We start from the raw sequence: 23,171 nt of genomic DNA, 5'->3' as shown, positions 1-23,171 counted from the left end.
ACACATACACCCTCCCAAGACTAAACCAGGAAGAAGTTGAATCTCTGAATAGACCAATAACAGGAGCTGAAATTGTGGCAATAATCAATAGCTTACCAACCAAAAAAAGTCCAGGACCAGATGGGTTCACAGCCGAATTCTACCAGAGGTACAAGGATGAGCTGGTACCATTCCTTCTGAAACTATTCCAATCAATAGAAAAAGATGGAATCCTCCCTAACTCATTTTATGAGGCCAGCATCATCCTGATACCAAAGCCTGGCAGAGACACAACAAAAAAAGAGAATTTTAGACCAATATCCTTGATGAACATTGATGCAAAAATCCTCAATAAAATACTGGCAAACAGAATCCAGCAGCACATCAAAAAGCTTATCCACCATGATCAAGTGGGCTTCATCCCTGGGATGCAAGGCTGGTTCAATATACGCAAATCAATAAATGTAATCCAGCATATAAACAGAACCAAAGACAAAAACCAAAAGATTATCTCAATAGATGCAGAAAAGGCCTTTGACAAAATTCAACAACCCTTCATGCTAAAAACTCTCAATAAATTAGGAATTGATGGGACGTATCTCAAAATAATAAGAGCTATTTATGACAAACCCACAGCCAATATCATACTGAATGGGCAAAAACTGCAAGCATTCCCTTTGAAAACTGGCACAAGACAGGGATGCCCTCTCTCACCACTTCTATTCAACATAGTGTTGGAAGTTCTGGCCAGGGCAATTAGGCAGGAGAAGGAAATCAAGGGTATTCAATTAGGAAAAGAGGAAGTCAAATTGTCCCTGTTTGCAGATGACATGATAGTATATCTAGAAAACCCCATTGTCTCAGCCCAAAATCTCCTTAAGCTGATAAGCAACTTCAGCAAAGTCTCAGGATACAAAATCAATGTGCAAAAATCACAAGCATTCTTATACATCAATAACAGACAGACAGAGAGCCAAATCATGAGTGAACTCCCATTCACAATTGCTTCAAAGAGAATAAAATACCTAGGAATCCAACTTACAAGGGATGTGAAAGACCTCTTCAAGGAGAACTACACACCACTGCTCAAGGAAATAAAAGAGGATACAAACAAATGGAAGAACATTCCATGCTCATGGGTAGGAAGAATCAATATCATGAAAATGGCCATCCTTCCCATGGTAATTTACAGATTCAATGCCATCCCCATCAAGCTACCAATGACTTTCTTCACAGAATTGGAAAAAACTACTTTAAAGTTCATATGGAACCAAAAAAGAGCCCGCATCGCCAAGTCAATCCTAAGCCAAAAGAACAAAGCTGGAGGCATCACACTACCTGACTTCAAACTATACTACAAGGCTACAGTAACCAAAACAGCATGGTACTGGTACCAAAACAGAGATATAGATCAATGGAACAGAACAGAGCCGTCAGAAATAACGCCACATATCTACAAGTATCTGATGTTTGACAAACCTGACAAAAACAAGAAATGGGGAAAGGATTCCCTATTTAATAAATGGTGCTGGGAAAACTGGCTAGCCATATGTAGAAAGCTGAAACTGGATCCCTTCCTTACACCTTATACAAAAATCAATTCAAGATGGATTAAAGACTTAAATGTTAGACCTGAAACCATAAAAACCCTAGAAGAAAACCTAGGCATTACCATTCAGGACATAGGCATGGGCAAGGACTTCATGTCTAAAACACCAAAAGCAATGGCAACAAAAGCCAAAATTGACAAATGGGATCTAATTAAACTAAAGAGCTTCTGCACAGCAAAAGAAACTACCATCAGAGTGAACAGGCAACCTACAGAATGGGAGAAAATTTTCGCAACCTACTCATCTGACAAAGGGCTAATATCCAGAATCTACAATGAACTCAAACAAATTTACAAGAAAAAAACAAACAACCCCATCAAAAAGTGGGCGAAGGACATGAACAGACACTTCTCAAAAGAAGACATTTATGCAGCCAAAAAACACATGAAAAAATGCTCACCATCACTGGCCATCAGAGAAATGCAAATCAAAACCACAATGAGATACCATCTCACACCAGTTAGAATGGCAATCATTAAAAAGTCAGGAAACAACAGGTACTGGAGAGGATGTGGAGAAATAGGAACACTTTTACACTGTTGGTGGGATTGTAAACTAGTTCAACCCTTGTGGAAGTCAGTGTGGCGATTCCTCAGGGATCTAGAACTAGAAATTCCATTCGACCCAGCCATCCCATTACTGGGTATATACCCAAAGGACTATAAATCATGCTGCTATAAAGACACATGCACACGTATGTTTATTGCCGCATTATTCACAATAGCAAAGACTTGGAACCAACCCAAATGTCCAACAATGATAGACTGGATTAAGAAAATGTGGCACATATACACCATGGAATACTATGCAGCCATAAAAAAGGATGAGTTCATGTCCTTTGTAGGGACATGGATGAAATTGGAAATCATCATTCTCAGTAAACTATCGCAAGAACAAAAAACCAAACACCGCATATTCTCACTCATAGGTGGGAATTGAACAATGAGAACACATGGACACAGGAAGGGGAACATCACACTTCGGGGACTATTGTGGGGTGGGGGGAGGGGGGAGGGATAGCATTGAGAGATATACCTAATGCTAGATGACAAGTTGGTGGGTGCAGCGCACTAGCATGGCACATGTATACATATGTAACTTACCTGCACATTGCGCACATGTACCATAAAACCTAAAGTATAATAATAATAATAATAATAATAATAATAAAAAGATAAAAAAAAAAAAATGACCCATTGACAAAGTAACTGATCCCAACTGCATTGTTCTATTATTTTTTCTTTTTTTGTTGTTGTTAGTGATGAGTACTGGTGGCAGAGAAGATCCTGTTCTTCAGTTTTAGGCACTACAATTTGATGTGCCAACATTTGAGGGGCTTTTATTTTTAATGTTTTAATTATCTTGTTTGGCCAAGAAACAAAAGATGTTTTACTGTCCCAAAACGATCTCACACAAGAGGTATGGTGAAAAGTGTCCTCTAGCTTTTTTCATGCCAATCAAAACCCAGGAGTTTTAGCAATGGAGCAGCAGACTGCCTCTTCTCAATATATAAGCGGGCTATACTTCCAAAAGTTAGAGACACTCCCAAAAGGTATGGATTCCTAGGCCATTGTCATCCTGTCATTACGGCCTGAAACATCTAAAAGGATAGGGAAAGAGTCCTATGCCACAGTGAAGCCAATTGTACCCATTCTTGATTAAACCATACTCTGTGCTTCTTTATTTATTTATTTTTTATTTTTTTTAATTATTATTATACTGTAAGTTTTAGGGTAGATGTGCACAATGTGCAGGTTAGTTACATATGTATACAGGTGCCATGCTGGTGTGCTCCACCCATTAACTCGTCATTTAGCATTAGGTATATCTCCTAAAGCTATCCCTCCCCCCTCCTCCCACCCCACAACAGTCCCCAGAGTGTGATGTTCCCCTTCCTGTGTCCATATGTTCTCATTGTTCAATTTCCATCTATAAGTGAGAATATGCGGTGTTTGGTTTTTTGTTCTTGTGATAGTTTACTGAGAATGATGATTTCCAGTTTCATCCACGTCCCTACAAAGGACATGAACTCATCATTTTTTATGGCTGCATAGTATTCCATGGTGTATATGTGCCACATTTTCTTAATCCAGTCTATCATTGTTGGATATTTGGGTTGGTTCCAAGTCTTTGCTATTGTGAATAATGCCGCAATAAACATACGTGTGCATGTGTCTTTATAGCAGCATGATTTATAGTCCTTTGGGTATATACCCAGTAATGGGATGGCTGGGTCAAATGGTATTTCTAGTTCTAGATCCCTGAGGAATCACCACACTGACTTCCACAATGGTTGAACTAGTTTACAGTCCCACCAACAGTGTAAAAGTGTTCCTATTTCTCCACATCCTCTCCAGCACCTGTTGTTTCCTGACTTTAATGATTGCCATTCTAACTGGTGTGAGATGGTATCTCATTGTGGTTTTGATTTGCATTTCTCTGATGGCCAGTGATGATGAGCATTTTTTCATGTGTTTTTTGGCTTCATAAATGTCTTCTTTTGAGAAGTGTCTGTTCATGTCCTTTGCTCACTTTTTGATGGGGTTGTTTGTTTTTTTCTTGTAAATTTGAGTTCATTGTAGATTCTGGATATTAGCCCTTTGTCAGATGAGTAGGTTGCGAAAATTTTCTCTCATTTTGTAGGTTGCCTGTTCACTCTGATGGTAGTTTCTTTTGCTGTGCAGAAGCTCTTGAGTTTAATTAGATCCCATTTGTCAATTTTGGCTTTTGTTGCCATTGCTTTTGGTGTTTTAGACATGAAGTCCTTGTCCATGCCTATGTCCTGAATGGTAATGCCTAGGTTTTCTTCTAGGGTTTTTACGGTTTTAGGTCTAATGTTTAAGTCTTTAGGGTGTAAGGAAGGGATCCAGTTTCAGCTTTCTACATATGGCTAGCCAGTTTTCCCAGCACCATTTATTAAATAGGGAATCCTTTTCCCATTGTTTGTTTTTCTCAGGTTTGTCAAAGATCAGACAGTTGTAGATATGCGGCGTTATTTCTGAGGGCTCTGTTCTGTTCCATTGATCTATATCTCTGTTTTGGTACCAGTACCATGCTGTTTTGGTTACTGTAGCCTTGTAGTATAGTTTGAAGTCAGGTAATGTGATGCCTCCAGCTTTGTTCTTTTGGCTTAGGATTGACTTGGCGATGCGGGCTCTTTTTTGGTTCCATATGAACTTTAAAGTAGTTTTTTCCAATTCTGTGAAGAAAATAATTGGTAGCTTGATGGGGATGGCATTGAATCTATAAATTACCTTGGGCAGTATGGCCATTTTCACGATATTGATTATTCCTACCCATGAGCATGGAATGTTGTTCCATTTGTTTGTATCCTCTTTTATTTCAATGAGCAGTGGTTTGTAGTTCTCCTTGAAGAGGTCCTTCATGTCCCTTGTAAGTTGGATTCCTACGTATTTTATTCTTTTTGAAGCAATTGTGAATGGGAATTCACTCATGATTTGGCTCTCTGTTTGTCTGTTATTGGTGTATAAGAATGCTTGTGATTTTTGTACAGTGATTTTGCATCCTGAGACTTTGCTGAAGTTGTTTATCAGCTTAAGGAGATTTTGGGCTGAGATGATGGGGTTTTCTAGATATAGAATCATGTCATCTGCAAACAGGGACAATTTGACTTCCTCTTTTCCTAATTGAATACCCTTTATTTCCTTCTCCTGCCTAATTGCTCTGGCCAGAACTTCCAACACTATGTTGACTAGGAGTGGTGAGAGAGGGCATCCCTGTCTTGTGCCAGTTTTCAAAGGGAATGCTTCCAGTTTTTGCCCATTCAGTATGATATTGGCTGTGGGTTTGTCATAGATAGCTCTTATTATTTTGAGATACGTCCCATCAATACCTAATTTATTGAGAGTTTTTAGCATGAAGGGTTGTTGAATTTTGTCAAAGGCCTTTTCTGCATCTATTGAGATAATCTTTTGGTTTTTGTCTTTGGTTCTGTTTATATGCTGGATTACATTTATTTATTTGCGTATATTGAACCAGCCTTGCATCCCAGGGATGAAGCCCACTTGATCATGGTGGATAAGCTTTTTGATGTGCTGCTGGATTCAGTTTGCCAGTATTTTATTGAGGATTTTTGTGTCAGTGTTCATCAAGGATATCCTCTGTGCTTCTTGAGTGATACAAAAAGGTTACTCTTCCTGTGGGATTATATGTTAGTGCAAGCAAGCTTTCCATTAGAGGAAATATGAAGCATTCCTTAACCCTTGGCCTTCCCTTGCAGCTTCTATTTTCGCTTTTCTGCCATTTTCCCCAGAATTCTATTTGCATTTTGTTAATGGCTTTTATGTATGAGGCCACAAATTCCATTATCATTGAGTCTTCTCATTCTTTAGAGTGGAGCATCTCCCAGGCACACCAAAACTCGCTTGCTAGAAATGATGGCCTCTCATTGTTTTATACTAAATAAATCCCTGCCTTCTAGAAATGAGAAGGAGGGAGTATTAAGGAGGACTAGGGCACAAATTACTGATTTATCTCATATTCTCTAACACTGGGGATTGTGTCATTGTGAGGAATAAGATCTCAAGGGGACCTTCTAGTTAGCAAGTCAGACAAGAAGTCTGCAGATGTGTCAAAAAATCAATGTGTTCTCTTGGCAGCTATGGCTACCTCAAATTCCATGGGAGCAAAGTAAGTGAAGGGCCACATGTAATCATTCTCTCATCCATTCATTTATTCATTCTTTTGTATGTTCATTCAGCACATGCTTGTCAAGTGCCTACAGTCTGCAAAGCAATAAGCCATTTTTTGTTTGGTGTTGAGAGGAAAAATTCATAAACTCATAATTCTGTACCTTGAAAAACTATTCTTCAAAAGTGTAAAAGAAGTAAAGACTTCTCAGACAAACAAAAATTCAAGAAATTTTTAAATTTTTGTCAGTAAACCGCCTTGTGAGCAACGTTAAAAGTTCTTTGGGGAGAAGGAAATAACATAGGTCACAAGCTCATATCTATTTAAAGAAAGGAAGAAATGAGTAAGTGAGAGTACAAAAAACCTTTTATTTTCTAATTCTTTTGTTTTAAAAGATAATAGTTTATTCTAATAAAAAGTAGTTTGTTCAAAATAATAAAAGCAACAAGATATTTGAATATACATTATGTATGTAATATGTATATATGTTTTATGTATAAGTAAAATGAGTTACAGTCATGTAAGGGGCAGGATAGAACACATAGGAATATTTTGTTATTATAAGGCATGTGCACTGCTTTGAAGCAGTAGTGTGTGTTATTTGAAAGTAGACTTTAATTGGCTTCTAATGTATATTGGAAATTCTAGGGCAGCCACTAAAAAAGGAAGATAAAGAAGTCTCACTGATATACTAAGAGAAGCAAAAAAATGAATCATATAAAGTACTCGATTAAAACCACAAGAGGTAGAAAATGTATGGTAGATAAAAATAGAAGTAAGGAAAAAGGAAAACAAACAGAAAATAGTAACATGTGTGATAGATAGTAAGTCAACTGTATTAATAATCACTTTAAACATCAATGGTCTCAATACAACTATTCAGAGACAGAGATTGCAAGGGTTCAAAAATGAGATCCAACTATATGTTTTTACAGTAACCCATTTTGAATACCAAGACATCTATAGATAAAAAGCAATGGGATGCAGAATGATCATGCTAACTCTAATCAAAAGAAAGTGGAAGTAGCTATATTGATTTCAGACAGCGATAACATCAGAGAGAGAAAAGTTATCTGAGACAAAGAAGGAATTACATAGCAATAAATGTCTCAATTATTACATAGCAATAAATGTCTCAATTCTTTAATTATCCATAACAATCTGTAATGTGCATGTAGCTAACAACAAAGCATCCAAATATTAATATGCGAGGCAAAAACTGATAAAACTGCAAAAAGGAATAAATAAATCCACTATTATATTTGAGTACTTTAGCACCCCCTTATCAGAAATGAATAGATCCAAAAAGCAGATAATTAATAAGGGCATAATTGAACTGAGCAGCATCATTAATCAACTGATATCATTAACACCTACAGACTACTTAACAAAAGCAAAATAAACATTCTTCTCAAGCTCACAAGGAACATTCACTAAGATATCCCACATCTTAGTCCATAAAATGCATCTTACCAAAATTAAAAATAGGAATTATACAATATCTACTCTCAGACTACAATGAAATTAACTTAGAAATCGATCACAGACAGATATCTGAAAAATTCTAATATTTGGAGATTAAACAACACACTTGCAAGTAACACAGGGGTCAAGACAAAAACTCAAGAAAAAATTTTAAATATATATTTTAAACTAAATAAAAATGAAAATACAACATATCAAAATTTACGGGATATAGTGAAAGCAATGCATTGGATGCATATATTAGAAAAGAAGGAAGATTGAGCATCAATAATCTAAACTTCCACCTTAGTGAACTAAAAAGTGTGCAAATTAATTTTAAAGTAAGCAGAAAAACAGAAATAAGAGTAGAGCAGAAATACATAAAATTGAAAACAAACAGAAAGTCAATACAGGAAATCAACAGAACCAAACACTATTTGAAAAGATCACTAAAATTCATAAGTCTCTGGACAGAGTAAGAAAGAGAGAACACACAAATTACTAATATCAGAAATGGGAAAGGTGATATCACTACAGATACCATGGATATTAAAAGGATAAAAAATATATTTGGAACAAGTCTATGCCCAGAAATTTCAGAACTTAAATGAAATAGATCAATTTCTTGAAAGGCACAATCTGCCAAAACTCACACTAGAAGAAATGGACAATCTTAATAGGCCTATATATATTAAAGGATTTAAATAATAATGAATATTTTTTAAAACAGAAAGCAGCAGGCCCAGATGGCTTCAGCAGTAATTCTGCCAAACATTTAAAAAATAAATGATATAAATTCTCTACAGTGTCCTTATCTTCCAAAATACAGAGGTAAAACTATAAAGACAGTAAAAAATAAATAAAATCATTGGTTGTCCAGTTTAGGGAGGTGAGAGGGTTGAATAGACTGAACACATGATTTTCAGAGAGGTAAAACAACACTTGTAGGTGCATATCATCGTACACTTGTCCAAACCTATAGAATGCACAGCACCAAGAGTGAACGCTAATGGAAGTTTATGGACTTTGGGTATTAATGATGTAATAATATAGGTTGATTGGTTGTTACAATTATACCACTGTGGTGTGAGACGTTGATAGTGGAGAAGACTGTGGGTGTGTGAGGATAGGGAAATATGGGAACTTTCTGCACTTTCTGGTTAATTTCGCTGTGAACCTAAAACTGCTACAAAAAAAAAAAAATAAAATGTATTTTAAAAATAGTTTTTAAAAAGAACAAACAAGAAGGCTCTTCCCTCAAGGAACATAATATCCAATAGGTTTATAGCCTTCTAAGCAAGAAATTTAAAAATTGAAATGAAGAAAAAATTTTAAAGGAAGTAGAAGATGCTGTCAAAGCACAGAAGAGGAATGTCTAACCAGGATTTTGGGACATGTGTACTCATTACCTACATTGCCGTATTTAAGCAGCAACTGCTATTTGAACAGTTGGGCTGGACCACTGGCAACTGATCTCTTCTCTTACCATAGGAAAGTTTGGAAGTACAAGTAGCATCCAGTTAGTCATGGGACTTCTAGTTCTGGCAAAGTGAAGACTAGTTATATCAATAAACCCTTCTACTAAAAAAGTTAAAAGAGAAAAAAAGTTGGAGGAAATAAATTTAAATCTCAAATGCATTAATCAGAGATAAAAATTATTATCCCTGATTGGTTAAAATAATCCGAGTTTGGCATTTTCCTGAAGAACATTTATAGGATCTGAAGACCTAATCAAGGTCTTGCAAATGTAAATATAAAGCATATAAAGCTAAGTGTGCACCAGTGATAGGAAGTTTAATTGGAGATCTCACATGTTAGAGCTGTGATCTTAAAGGGCATACCTTCAGGTTAAGTGACAAATAGAAATATGTGTCCTCCAAGTAACCACAAGAAAAATGTGTTGTCTTGAATCTTCACATTGAAGAAAATAAACCTCTTCTGTGAATTTCAAAAGATATAATGCTTTTTGCAGGTTTGCATCATGAATTCATACTATCTGGGTAATCTGAAAAAATTGAAACAAGTTTCTTCAGTTAGGGACTAAAGAATTCTTACAAATGAAATTTTATGAAATATAAAGTTATTGATAAAAATAACAAAACACACAATGAAATAAGATACCTTTACAAGAGCCAGTGAAAACAACAGACATTAAATCCAGACCTAGCAAGATTTTAGATATTGGAGTTATCTGACCCAAAATTTAAATTAATAAATTTGTTTAGTAGACTGACATCAAACAAAAACCTTGAGTAAATAACAAGATGCTATAAAAATGGGGTTCCAATACCAATAATTGAAATAATTAAGAGATCAAATAGAAAATTTAGGTATTAAGATATACAATTAAAATTAAAGCTTCAGTGAGTTAGTGAGTTTATCAGGAAACTCTTCTCAGAAGAAGACATAGCTCTTAACCTGTAACACAGATATGAAGAACTGAGCAAGAATTCAGCATAGATGGATGGATATAAAAACACAGAAAAGAAGTTAAAAGGCATGAAGAATAGAGATGCAATATCTAACATAAAGTAAATTGTAATTGTATCAGAAGAATAAAGAGGTTGGCAGCACCAATATATAGAGATAATGGCTATAGCATTGCAAAATATGAATGTATCAGGCTTTAATTATCCATTTTTTCTGAAGATTTATACTATTACAAACCATACCGTGATGAATAGACATATCATATCTGATAGCAATGAATGACTGGCTCAGTAAGTTTCTAATCTGTTCCAGGACAGTAGGAATCCAAAAAGAATCTTTCAAACTAATGAATTAAATAATTGATTTCAAATAAGTAGGTAAATAAATAAAAACTTACCATAAAGGTGACAGGTTATTTGTTCTATTGGGGAACTTGAAACTATGGTTAAGAAGTCTAAAATGCTATCTTCTAGATTATAGTTACCTATTAAGACTTTAAAGCTACCAACTTTTTGAAGCTTGTTTGTACCTAAAACTGAAAAGGAAGCAGACATTCAATCTTGAGAACAAGGATACTATAAGATTCCCTTTCATTAATGTTCTCATCTTATAACTGTGGAAGTGAACTCATGTGAGTCAACAATTCCACCAGAAACCTTCTGTGCCACTTAAAATATTTGGTTACTATCTAATGCTTTTTTTCAGGAGGGAAATGGGAAAACATTCATCTGAATAAAGTTTATGCTAATGTTTCTTGCTAGGAGTATGAGCATATGCATCATGCAAAGTTTCTAAAAAGTCAAAGTGGTCCAATTTCTTCTTAAATAGAAAGGGAAATTATAAAGGCAAGTGACTGAAAAGCATAAATGTTGTCACTGCAGCCCTCATATAACTAATACCATCATATATATATATATATGTATATGCACAAAAATACAAAAATTTCAAAAAAAATCTGAATGTTTTCCTGTGACATTGATAATTTTGCAAATTTCAAAGTTGAAGATTTTTTTATTAAGCTGTCATATCTAGTAGCCAAATGAAAATCAGTTTTAGTTTGTTTTCCTCTTTCCCCTTTGCCTGGCATGGCAGTTTTATGGAAGACCTGTGATTTAAAACAAACAAAACAGAAAAGAAGCAAGCAAACAAAATACAGTCACTTACTGGAAGCTCCTGGGTGAAACTGCCAAGGGTTACATAAACGTTATACTGGAGTGGAATTCAAAGGGATATCAAAGCCAACAAATTAAATGTGGCTCAAACACACAGAGAACATATTGAGTTAAAGATGTGCTTCTTGTCATTGCAGAGAGCTCAGATTCACTCAGTCAAATGCCAGAGAAGAAGAAAGAAGAAAGGAGACTCCTGTGGATGCTCAGGTCCATGTAAAGGGGCATGAAAGAACTTCTGGCTTAGGGAAGATGAGATGTAGACCCATTACTCTCTGTTCCTCTTTGTGAAGCACAGCTACAAACTCTGGAAATAATGCAAGAGGCAGCCAAAGGGGAACTATGAAAGATATTAAGAAGAAAACTGGCTTTCAATGCTAGAAAAGGAGGAAATTCACAGCAGAATACAATCTTATGTTCCCTTATCGAACAGAAGACAGCAACTCAGACACAACATTCCACAACCCCTGACCCAGCGACTGAAGGAAGCTCAGTCAGGCTTATTCCTCCCCTGGATAGATTAGGAGAGCTTGTGCTATCAATCAAGGCTAACATAATTGTCAAGAAACATTAATCAAAAGTCCCACAAAAAATAAGTGGTCAAAGTGTTCTTCTCTGACATGCTTAAAACTTCTCTCTGCTATTGATAAATATCAAGGTGGTAGGCTATATCAATAAGAGGAACTCAGGCACAAAAGTGACCTGGTTCAGGAAACCTTTTCTCTACTGTGGGTCTAAGACTTCCCTCATTTATGTGAACACATCAGGTGGCCCTGCCTAAGTAACCACCTACCACCCTCTCAGCCAGCACCAGCAAGTACCAGGGAAGCTTCAGTAGCAAAGATAAACCAAGCACAGCAAAATAACACTGCAATAACTTTGAAAATTAAAGTGTTTTTGGAACCACACTCCATAAAAATAGTCCAGGACCTGTATGTGAACTTGAAACAGCATGACTACTTGTTAAAATAAGATTTGAATGAGACCCTGAGTATTCTAATATAACAAACAAAATGACCAGGATGCCAAAGAAAATCATCTGTCGTACAAAAAAAAAAAAAGAAGAAAAAAAAACCAAAAAATCACAACTGAATGAATAAAGGCAATCAATCGACTGATGGCAATACTGAGATGAATCAGATCTTGAAAAGCATTTTAAATCAGTCGTCATAAAAATGACTGAATAATTAAGAAATTCCATTAAAATAAATTCCATTAAAACAAAAAATATAGAAATTAGAAAATAAAAAGAAGCTGCATATAAAGAACCAATGGAAATTATAAAATTGAAAACTACTCTAATAGAAATTAAAAGCTCGCTAGATGGGCTTGATAGTAGAGTGGAGATGACAAAGGTTAGAATCAGTAAACTTGAGGATATGACAATGGAATTTAGCCCATGTAAACAACAGAGATACAATATACTGAATAAAAAACAAAGAGGGACTTACGGGACAATAATGAAAGATCCAACACTTGTATTATCAGAATTCCACATGGAAGAGAGAGAGGGAGAGTGGTGCTGAACAAGTCTCATAAAAGTAATGGAGATAGTCTTCTACATTTGATGAAATATACAAGATTTAAGACACTGACTTAAACTCAGATAGGATATCCATGACAAGACACACTGTATTGAACTTTTGAAAACTGGTGTCAGAGAAAAAAGAATTGAAAGGAGACAGAGAAAATCCCATGGGGAAAACTGATTTGAATGACATCATCTGAAACCATGGTAGACAGAAGGAAATGGCAAAAAAAAGTTCATGTGCTGAGACAAAAGTCAACTATAAACTCTATAACCAGCAAAATTATTCCTTAGAAATGAGGAGAATATAAAGACTTTCTTAGATAAAGAGAAATTAAAATAATCTATACTAGCAAATCTGTTCTTAAAAATAGCAAAAGGAAATTTTTTAAACAGAAAGAAAATGGTAAAGAATCTTGGAGAACCAGGAAAAAATGAAGATACAATGAAAAAAAGCAGACATTTAAGTACATAAAATAGACTATCTATCTTTTTTCTATTGTGTTTGACAAAACATATTTGATGATTGAAACAAAAATTATTATAATACCATGTGATATTCAGTACAACAATATTTAAAAGTGAAGAGATTTTAGAGTCCAGAAAATTACCAGAGATAAAGAGAGATATGGAGCAATTATAAAAGTATCATTCTACCAAGAAGACATACCAGTTTTAAGTGTGTACACAGCTAACAACAGAGCCTCAAAATATGTGAAGAAAAAGCTGAAAGATTTGAAAGGAGAAATAGACAATAACAACATGCCATCTCAGCAACTGGTAGAGCTAGTGAACATAAAATTAGCAAAGACATGGAATATTTAAATTAACACAGTCAAGAATATAATTGAAGTTATAGAATAGTCCCCTAACAACAGCAGAACACACATTTTTTTCGAGTGTCCAAGGAAGTTTTCCAAGATAGACCAAATCATATGTTAGTATCAAATTTTAACAAATTTAAAAGAATTTAAGTTATACAGAGTATTTCCAATGTCAATAGTGGGATCAATCTAGAAATAATAATAGATAGCAGTGAAATCTCTGAAAATGTAAAAATTCAAAACACACTTTTAAATAATCTTTGTATATCTAAAAGGAAACAAGAATACTCATAGATACTAAATGAAACGGAAAGAAATATCAAAAATCTGTGGGATACAGCTAAAGCAGTGTTGAGAGAGAAATTTAGAGCATGAAATTCTTATACTAGAAATGAGAAGAGTTTTCAAAGCAATCATCTAAAAGATCATACCTCAAGAAATTAGAAAAGAAAGCAAAATCATCCCAAAGCAAGCAGAAGGAATGAAAGGGCAGAAATCAACACAATTTAGACTAGGAAGTGAATAATTAATGGAATCAAAACCTGACCACATGTAGGAACCTGAAAGGCCTCGTGCTAAGTGAAATAAGCCAGGCACAGAAAGACAAATGCCAAATGATCTCACTTATAAGTGGAATCTAGAACATCAAACTCACCGAAGCAGAGGATAAGAGAGTGGTGGCCAGAAACTGGCAAGGGGCTTGTGGGGCAGGTGAAGAAAATAGAGAGATGTTAGTCCAAGGGTACAAACTTTTAGTTGTGTTGGATGAACAATAACTAAGCACAGTGACTACAGCTAACGATGCTGTGTTGTGTACTTGAAATTTGCTAAAAGATTAAATTTTAAATGTTTTTACCACAAACACAAAAGTAGCTTTGCAAAGTGATGGATATATTAATTAACCTGATTGTGGTAGCCATTTAACAATATCTACCTATAACAAACATCACATTGTACATCTTAAATGTATACAGTTTCATATGTCAATTATAGCTCAATAATCTTAGAAGAAAAATAAAGTTATTTGTTCATGTATTTCATAAAATTCCAACAATGTATGAAAAGAATTATGCCCCGTGAACAAGTGGAATTTATTTCTAGTACACAAGACTGGTTCAACATTGCAAATCAATGAATATAATCCACAATATCAACAGAGTATTGAAAAATTATATATCAATTAGTGTAGAAATAATATTTGATAAAATCTAACATTTTTTTCAAGATAGGAATTCCCTGAAAGTTGGAATTAGAGGGATATTACCCCAAATGATAAAAATTACCTACCAAATTCTATAGCTAAAATACTTATTAATTATAAAATATTATTAAGTGATTTCCCCTAAGATTAGAAGCAGAAGAAGGATGTCTTCTCTCACTATTCGTATTCATCAGAGTACTGGAAATCCAAGACATTGTAACAAACCAACAAAGAAACTATAAAGACATACAGATTGGAAAGAAACAAATAAAATTGGCATTATTGTCTATGAGAAAATCCCAAGGAATCTACAAAAAAAAAAAAAAAATACCTTCTTAGACTAACAAGTAAGTTCTGCAAGATTGCAGAATACAAGATCAAAACAAAATCATCAACTGCATTTCTGTATAATAAAAATGAACTTGCAGAAACTGAAAGTAAAGATAAAATACCATTTTTAATTGCTTCAAAGAAAATGAAATAGCTAGGTATACTCTCAATGAAACATGCACAGTATCTGTGTACTAAAAATCCAAAATGCTGATAAAATAAAGATCTAAATAAATGAAGAAACATATAACTTTCATAGATTAAAAGCCTTAGCATGGGTAAAGTAGGCAATCCTCCCCATATTAATGTATATATTTAATGCAATTTCTATCAAGAGACATTTCAGCAAAGAGGATATACAGATAGCAAATAAGCACCTAAAAACATTTTCAATATTATTAGTCATCTACAATATAAAACAAAACCACAATGAGATATCACAATGCTTTTGCTAGACACAGACACATTTATTTCACAATTTTTAGGATAAACCACTGCCCCTAGAATACATAAAAAAAAATTAGAAAGAATAATAAAGTAACAGGAATCACTTTAACTGAGATTAAGTTTTACTATAGAGTTACAGTAATCAAGACAGTGTTCTATGTTACAGAAACAAACAAACAAATCAATGGAACACAATAGAGAAACAGGGATTAGCCCCAAGCAAATATGCTCAACAAATTTTTGACAGACGTGCCAAGGCAATTCAACAGAAGAAAGAAAGCTTTTCGACAATTAGTACTATAGCAATTAGACAACCATGGGCAAAATTGAACTGTAGCTTAAATCTCACATTTTATACAAAATTTGCTCAAAATGAATAATGAATCAACATAAAACATTTAACCATAAAATATTAAAAACGGATAATTTTTGGTGATCTAGGAGTAGGCAAACATTTCATATGAAGTCCAAACTTAACGTTAAGGTCATGGTTTAGAAAAGGAAAATTTGATAAATAGGACCTCATCAAAATAAAAAATATTGCTCTGCAAAAGACCCTTTTGAGAGAATAAAAAGATAAGCTCCAGAGTGGGAGAAAATACTTGCAAATCACAAATGTGACAAAGAACTACTATCTATGCTATATAAAGAAGTCTCAAAACCCTACAGTTCAAAGCTTTCACACTAAAATCAGGAACAAGGCAAGAATGTTTCCTCTCACTACTGCTTTTCAACATCCAATTGGAAATCCTATCTAATGCAATAAGACAAGAATTGGAAACAGTACACTGATAGAGAAGGAGGAAATAAACTGTCTTTGTTTGCAGATGTCATGATCATCTTTGTAAAAATTCCCAGAGAATCGATTTGAAAAAACCTCTTGAAAGGAGGTTATTGTAATAACTTGTTAATAAATGATTATAGCAGGTTTGCAGGTTAATGTACAAAAGTCAGTTACCTATATACCAACTACCAAAAATGAATAATTGAAGTTGAAATTAAAAACATATTACCTTTTACATTAGCACCCCCCGAAAATGAAAATAAATAGTTATAAATCTAGCAACATATGTACATGGGCTGGGTGCGGTGTCTCACATCTGTAATCCCTGCACTTTGGGAGGCTGAAGCAGGTGCATCACTTGAGTTCAGGAGTTTGAGACCAACCTGACCAACATGGTGAAACCCCATCTCTACTAAAAATACAAAAATTAGCCAGGTGTGGTGGTGTGTGCCTGTAGCCCCAGCTACTGAGGAGGCTGAGGCAGAATTGCCTAAACCCGGGAGGTGGAGGTGGAGGTTGCAGTGAGTCGAGATAACACTACTGCACTCCAGCCTGGGCGACAGAGCAAGACTCCATCTCAAAAAAAAAAAAAAAGTACACGATTTATAAGATAAAAATCATAAAACTCTGGTGAAAGAAATAAAAAAAAAACTAAACAAATAGAGGTATACTCCATGTTCATGGCTAGAAAGACTCAATTTGGTCTATAGATTCAAGGTTAGCCTAATCAAAATGCTAGCAAATTATTTAATGTGTGTTGACAAACTGATTCTAAAATTTATATGGAGAGGCAAGAGACCTAGAATTTCTAAATTAACATTGATGAAGAAGAAAATAAGAGTACTGACACTTAAGTGACTTCAAAACTTGATATAAAGCTACAGTAACCAAGACAGTGTGATGATAATAAAATAATAGACACACAGATCAGTGGAACAGAACAGAGAGCCGAGAAAAAATGCCCACATAAATACAGTGTCCAAGTGAAATAGATCTTTGACAAGGGAGCAAAGGTATTAAAATGGCACGAAGATAGTTTTCAACAAATATTGCTGAAGCGATTGGATAGCTACATGCAAAAAAAAAAAAAAAAGGAAAAAAAAAGCTATAGACATTAACCCATAACAATTAACCCAAAATTGTTCATAAATCTATGTATAAAACCGTAAACTCCTAGAAGATAACACAGGAGAAAACCAAGATGACCTTGGGTATGGCAATACAATTTTAGATTCAAAACCAAAGGCATGATCCATTAAAGAAAGAATCAATACACTGGAATTTATTAAAAGTAAACACTTTGACTTTTGACAACATAAACTAAATGAGTAGACATGATACTGCACGCAGTGCAAAAACCCAAGGAGGTGGCAGTCCTACACTACCAAAGCCATCAGAAAGTTGGATGAGAAAAGGCAGAAGGAAACCGTTGGGCAGATGCTGAGGCCAAAATTGCTGCCAGGCGGAACCTCCCATTAGAAATATCTACAGAAGGACCCTTGGTATGGAACAACCCCCTCCAAGAGATTAAGCTTCAGTATTCCCTGACTGAAACAGAATGGGGACTTTCATGGGGGCATAGCTTTCTCCCCTCGGGGTGGTTAACAACAGAAGAAGGAAAGGTACTTATACCCTCCACCAAACTTTTCATATGGGTATTGAAAACACTCATCAAATGGCCAAATCCCTATTTACAGTGCCAAATCTCCTCCGGACCATCTGACAGGTAGTCAAAGCCTGTGAGGTGTGCCAAAGGAATAATCCCTTGGTCCATCGTAAGGCCCCTTTGTGGGAACAAAGAATAGGTCACTATCCCAGAGAAGACTGGCAATTAGACTTCACCCATATTCGCAAGTCAAAGGGATTTCAATACTGTTGGTCTGTGTTGATACCTTTGCAAATTGAATAGAAGCTTTCCCCTGCAAGACAGAGGAGGCTTAGAAAGTGATTAAAGTCCTAATTCATGAAATAATTCCTATATTTGGGCTTCCCCAAAGCTTACAGAGTGACAATGGTCCGGCTTTTAAATCCACGGTAACTCAGGGAATTTCCAGGGCTCTAGGGATACAACATCATCTCCACCGCACTTGGAGGCCACAGTCCTCAGGGAAGATCCAGAAGGCAAATGAAACACTCAAGAAACACTTAAGAAAATGAATACAAGAGACTCATCTCCCATGGCCTACTCTTTTGCCCATGGCCTTGTTGAGAATCTGAAATTCTTCTCACAAAATGGGGCTCAGTCCATATGAAATGCTGTATGGATGAGCTTTTCTCACAAATGACCCCCTACTTGATCAGGAAACAGCCAGTTTGGTCAAAGATATAACTTATTTGGCTAAATATCAACGAAACCTAAAAAACCTACCTGAAGGATGTCACAGAGAAAAGGGAACAGAGTTGTTTCAACCAGGAGATCTAGTGTTAGTCAAATCTCTCCCCTCTACCTCCCCATCTATGGATTCTTTGTGGGAAGGACCATACTCGGTAATCCTCTCTACCCCCACTGCAGTTAAGTTGGCAGGAGTGGAATCTTCGATTCACCACACCCGAGTTAAATTTTGGACACCCCCTAAGGAACTGCAGGACTGTCAGCTCAGGAGTCCCAAGACCAGCCAGACTAGCCTCGATACACCTGTGAACCATTGGAGGACTTGCATCTCCTATTTCAGAAGGAAACGTCCCAGATTAAAAAGGCTCCTACCACTGATCCTGAGGAAAAACCCCTTTCTCCTTAAAAAAGATAAGTGAAGACCTACCATAATCTTTATCTTTAACACCTCTACTTGCCCCTTTAGTGGAATCCTTTTACTATTTCATCATATTATTAAGCAGCATACTAACCATACTCTTTGCAATAGGACTATATACTGTAGCTCCTGACAGGATGAAAATCCTAATCACATCTATCTTCTTTCTATCTTCCTTCCTTCTGACAGCAATTTACTCCTACCTTTAACTCAGACTGGATAAAATGATCTCATTTTCCAGAGCACCCTCTTTACCTTCCTATTTACTCTTTGCTTATCTATCCCTCCTGCTTCCTTGGATACCTCATACAATCGCACCCCCCTCCCCTTCCACTAGCTCCTAATTACCTCTACAAGACTCTCAACTTATCCCACTCTGCTAAACCAGTCTAATCCTTCCCTGGCAAATGACTGTTGGCTTTGTATCTCTCTATCAACCTCTGCTTACGTTGCCACTCCCATTCCCGCAAAAAATTGGGTCTTTATCACCTTAACCTACCACCCTCATTATGAAGGAGAACACCCTTTCCAACTTCTAAATACGCAATCATTAGCCAACTTCCCCATCTCTGATAGGACCAAGATTACCCTAACAGGATGTGCAATCCAACTTTTATGTTCTTACATTTCCAACCTCTCCTATTATACAAGCAATGAAAAGCCCATACACGGCCCTGTAACTATGAATACCATCTTAACTTTCCAAGCCCCTTTATGCATCCAGTGCAACCTGTTATCAGGCCTGCCCCTGGGGCACCTACTACCCCATCAGTGTAATTACACCATACAACTTCAAGCCCCAGCTGATCATAGTAACTTCTGATTCACCCAAACAGCTCCATTCAGATGGCCTGTCTGTTTCTCAGGGCCTCCAAAAATCATCACCTCCTCCCTGCTTAACAAACAGTCCATGTTTTGTAATGGCAAATGTACTCCCTGCATGACCATTTACCCCTGGACCCCCTGCAGCAGCGCCCCCACCACTAGTGAATGCCTTCTCACCCCCTCTTTCAGTCGCTGTCTCGAATGGTTCCTGGTAGATGCAAAACGATTTTTTGTCCAATGGGAAAAGAGAACACAGGAAACCACTCAGTTTACTCCCAACATCCCTTTCCAGCTGCTTACCAGAGCTGCCTTGGCCAGTACTCTAGGAGTATGGGAAAATGAAAACAACAAACTCACACACCTTTTTAACATACACAACCAGTTCTGTCTACCCAGCCAAGGTATATTCTTCTTATGTGGAATGTCAACCTATATCTGCCTCCCCACTAACTGGACAGGCACCTGCACCTTAGTCTTTCTAAGTCCCAACATTAACATTGCCCTAGGAAATCAGACCCTATCAGTAGCCCTCAAAGCTCAAGTCCTCAGCACAGAGCCATACAACTAATACCCCTACTTATAGGGTTAGGAACGGCTACTGCCACAGGAACCGGAATAGCCAGTTTATCTACTTCATTATCCTACTACCAAACACTCTCAAAGGATTTCTCAGACAGTTTACAAGAAATAACAAAATCTATCCTTACTCCACAATCCCAGATAGACTCTGGCAGCAGTGACTCTCCAAAACCACCTAGGCCTAGACCTCCTCACTGCTGAGAAAGGAGGACTCCGCACTTCTTAGGGGAAGAGTGTTGTTTTTACACTAACCAGTCAGGGATAGTAAGAGATGCCACCTGGCATTTACAGGAAAAGGCTTCTGAAATCAGACAATGCCTTTCAAACTCTTACACCAGCCTCTGGAGTTCAGCAACATGACTTCTCCCCTTTCTAGGTCCCGTGGCAGCCATCTTGCTATTACTCGCATTCAGGTCCATTTTTTTAACCTCCTTGTCAAATGTACTTCCTCTAGGATAGAGGCCATCAAGCTATAGATAGTCTTACAAATGGAACCCCAAATGAACTCAACTAACAACTTCTGCCGAGGACCCCTGGACTGACCCACTGCCCCTTTCACTGACCTAAAGAGTTCCCCTCTGGAGGACACTACAACTGCAGGGCCCCTTCTTCACCCCTATCCAGCAGGAAGTAGCTACAGCAGTCATCTCCCAATTCCCAACAGCAGTTGGGGTGTCCTGTTTAGAGGGGGGATTGAGAGGTGAAGCCAGCTGGACTTCCTGGGTTGAGTGGGGACTTGGGGAACTTTTCTGTCTAGCTAGAGGATTGTAAATACACTAATCAGCGCTCTGTGTCTAGCTAAAGTATTGTAAATGCACCAATCAGCACTCTGGAAAAACACACCAATCAGCACTCTGTGTCCAGCTAAAGGTTTGTAAATGCGCCAATCAGCACTCTGTAAAAACGCACCAATCAGCACTCTGTGTCTAGCTAAAGGTTTGTAAAACCACCAATCAGCACTCTGTGTCTAGCTAAAGGTTTGTAAACACACCAATCAGCACTCTGTAAAATGGACCAATCAACAAGGCATGGGCAGGGACAAATAAGGGAATAAAAACTGGCCACCCGAGCCAGCAGCGGCAACACACTTGGGTCCCCTTCCACACTGTGGAAGGTTTGATCTTTCGCTCTTCACAATAAATCTTGCTGCTCCTCACTCTTTGGGTCTGTACTACCTTTATGAGCTGTAACACTCACCACGAGGGTCTGCAGCTTCATTCCTGAAGTCAGCCAGACCACGAACCCACTGGGAGGAACAAAAAACACCGGACACACCACCTTTAAGAGCTGTAACGCTCACTGCAAAGGTCTGGGGCTTCATTCCTGAAGTCAGTGAGACCATGCACCCAGAGGAGGAAGGAAGAAACTCTGGACACATCTGAACATCTGAAGGAACAAACTCTGGACACACCATCTTTAAGAACTGTAACACTCGCCACGAGGGCCTGCGGCTTCATTGTTGAAGTCAGCGAGACCAAGAACCCACCTGAATGAACCAATTCCAGACACAATGACACATATTGGGAGAAAGTATTTGCAAAAGATAAAGGACTTTTATACAAAATGTACAAAGCACTCTTAAAACTCAACAAGAAAACAATCAGATGGGCAAAAAGATCTATACAGATACCTCACCCAGATGCATAGATGGCAAATAAGCATAGAAAGAAATGCTCAACATCATATGACATTAGCGAATTGCAAATTAAAACAATATGTTACCACTACATACATATCAGAAAGGCCAAAATCTAAAACATTAACAGCACCAAATTCTGGCAAGGATGTGGGAACAAAAGGAATTTCCACTTATTGCTGGTGTGAACAAAATGGTACAACCACTTTGGAAGATGGTTTAGTGGTTTCTTACAAAATGAATCATAGTCTTCCCATATAACCCACCAATTGTAGTCATTTGTATTTACCCAAATTTATTGGAAACATATCTACACAAAAGCTTGCATAAAGATGTTTATGGCAGCCAGCTTTGTTTGTGATTATTTAAACCTAACAGTAACCAAGATGTCCTTCAGTAACTGAATGGATAAATAAACTGTGGTACATCCAGTCAATGGGATATTATTTTGAGTTAAAAATGCATGAGATATTAAGCTATAGAAAACATGGAGGAACCTTAAATGCATATTATTAAGACAAAATGATTCCATAATGCTACACACTACACAATTTCATCAATATATTAGAGTATTATGGAAATTAAAACTATAGATACAGTAAAAAGATCAGTGAAGACCCAGGGTTGGGGAGAAGGATGGTTAAATAGAAAGAACACAGGGGAATTTTAGGGAGGTGAAACTATTCTGCCTGATACTACAAATCATGGATGCATGTCATTATATGTTTGTCCAAACCCATAGAGTATTCCACATCATAAGTGAACCCTAAAGTAAATTATGGACTTTGGGTGATTATAATGTGTCAGTGTAGGTTCATTTATTGTTCCAAATATTCTACTGTGGTGCAAGATTTCAATTGTAGGGGAGGCTGTGTGTGGGACAGGGTTATATGGGAACTTTCTGTACAGTCCACTTAATTTTGCTGTGAACCTAAAACTATTCTAAAAATGAAGTTAATTAAATT

This window comes from Pongo abelii, chromosome 4 (genome assembly GCF_028885655.2).
Source record: "Pongo abelii isolate AG06213 chromosome 4, NHGRI_mPonAbe1-v2.0_pri, whole genome shotgun sequence".
Taxonomy (NCBI): domain Eukaryota; kingdom Metazoa; phylum Chordata; class Mammalia; order Primates; family Hominidae; genus Pongo; species Pongo abelii.
Note: the sequence above shows the minus strand (reverse complement) of the source record.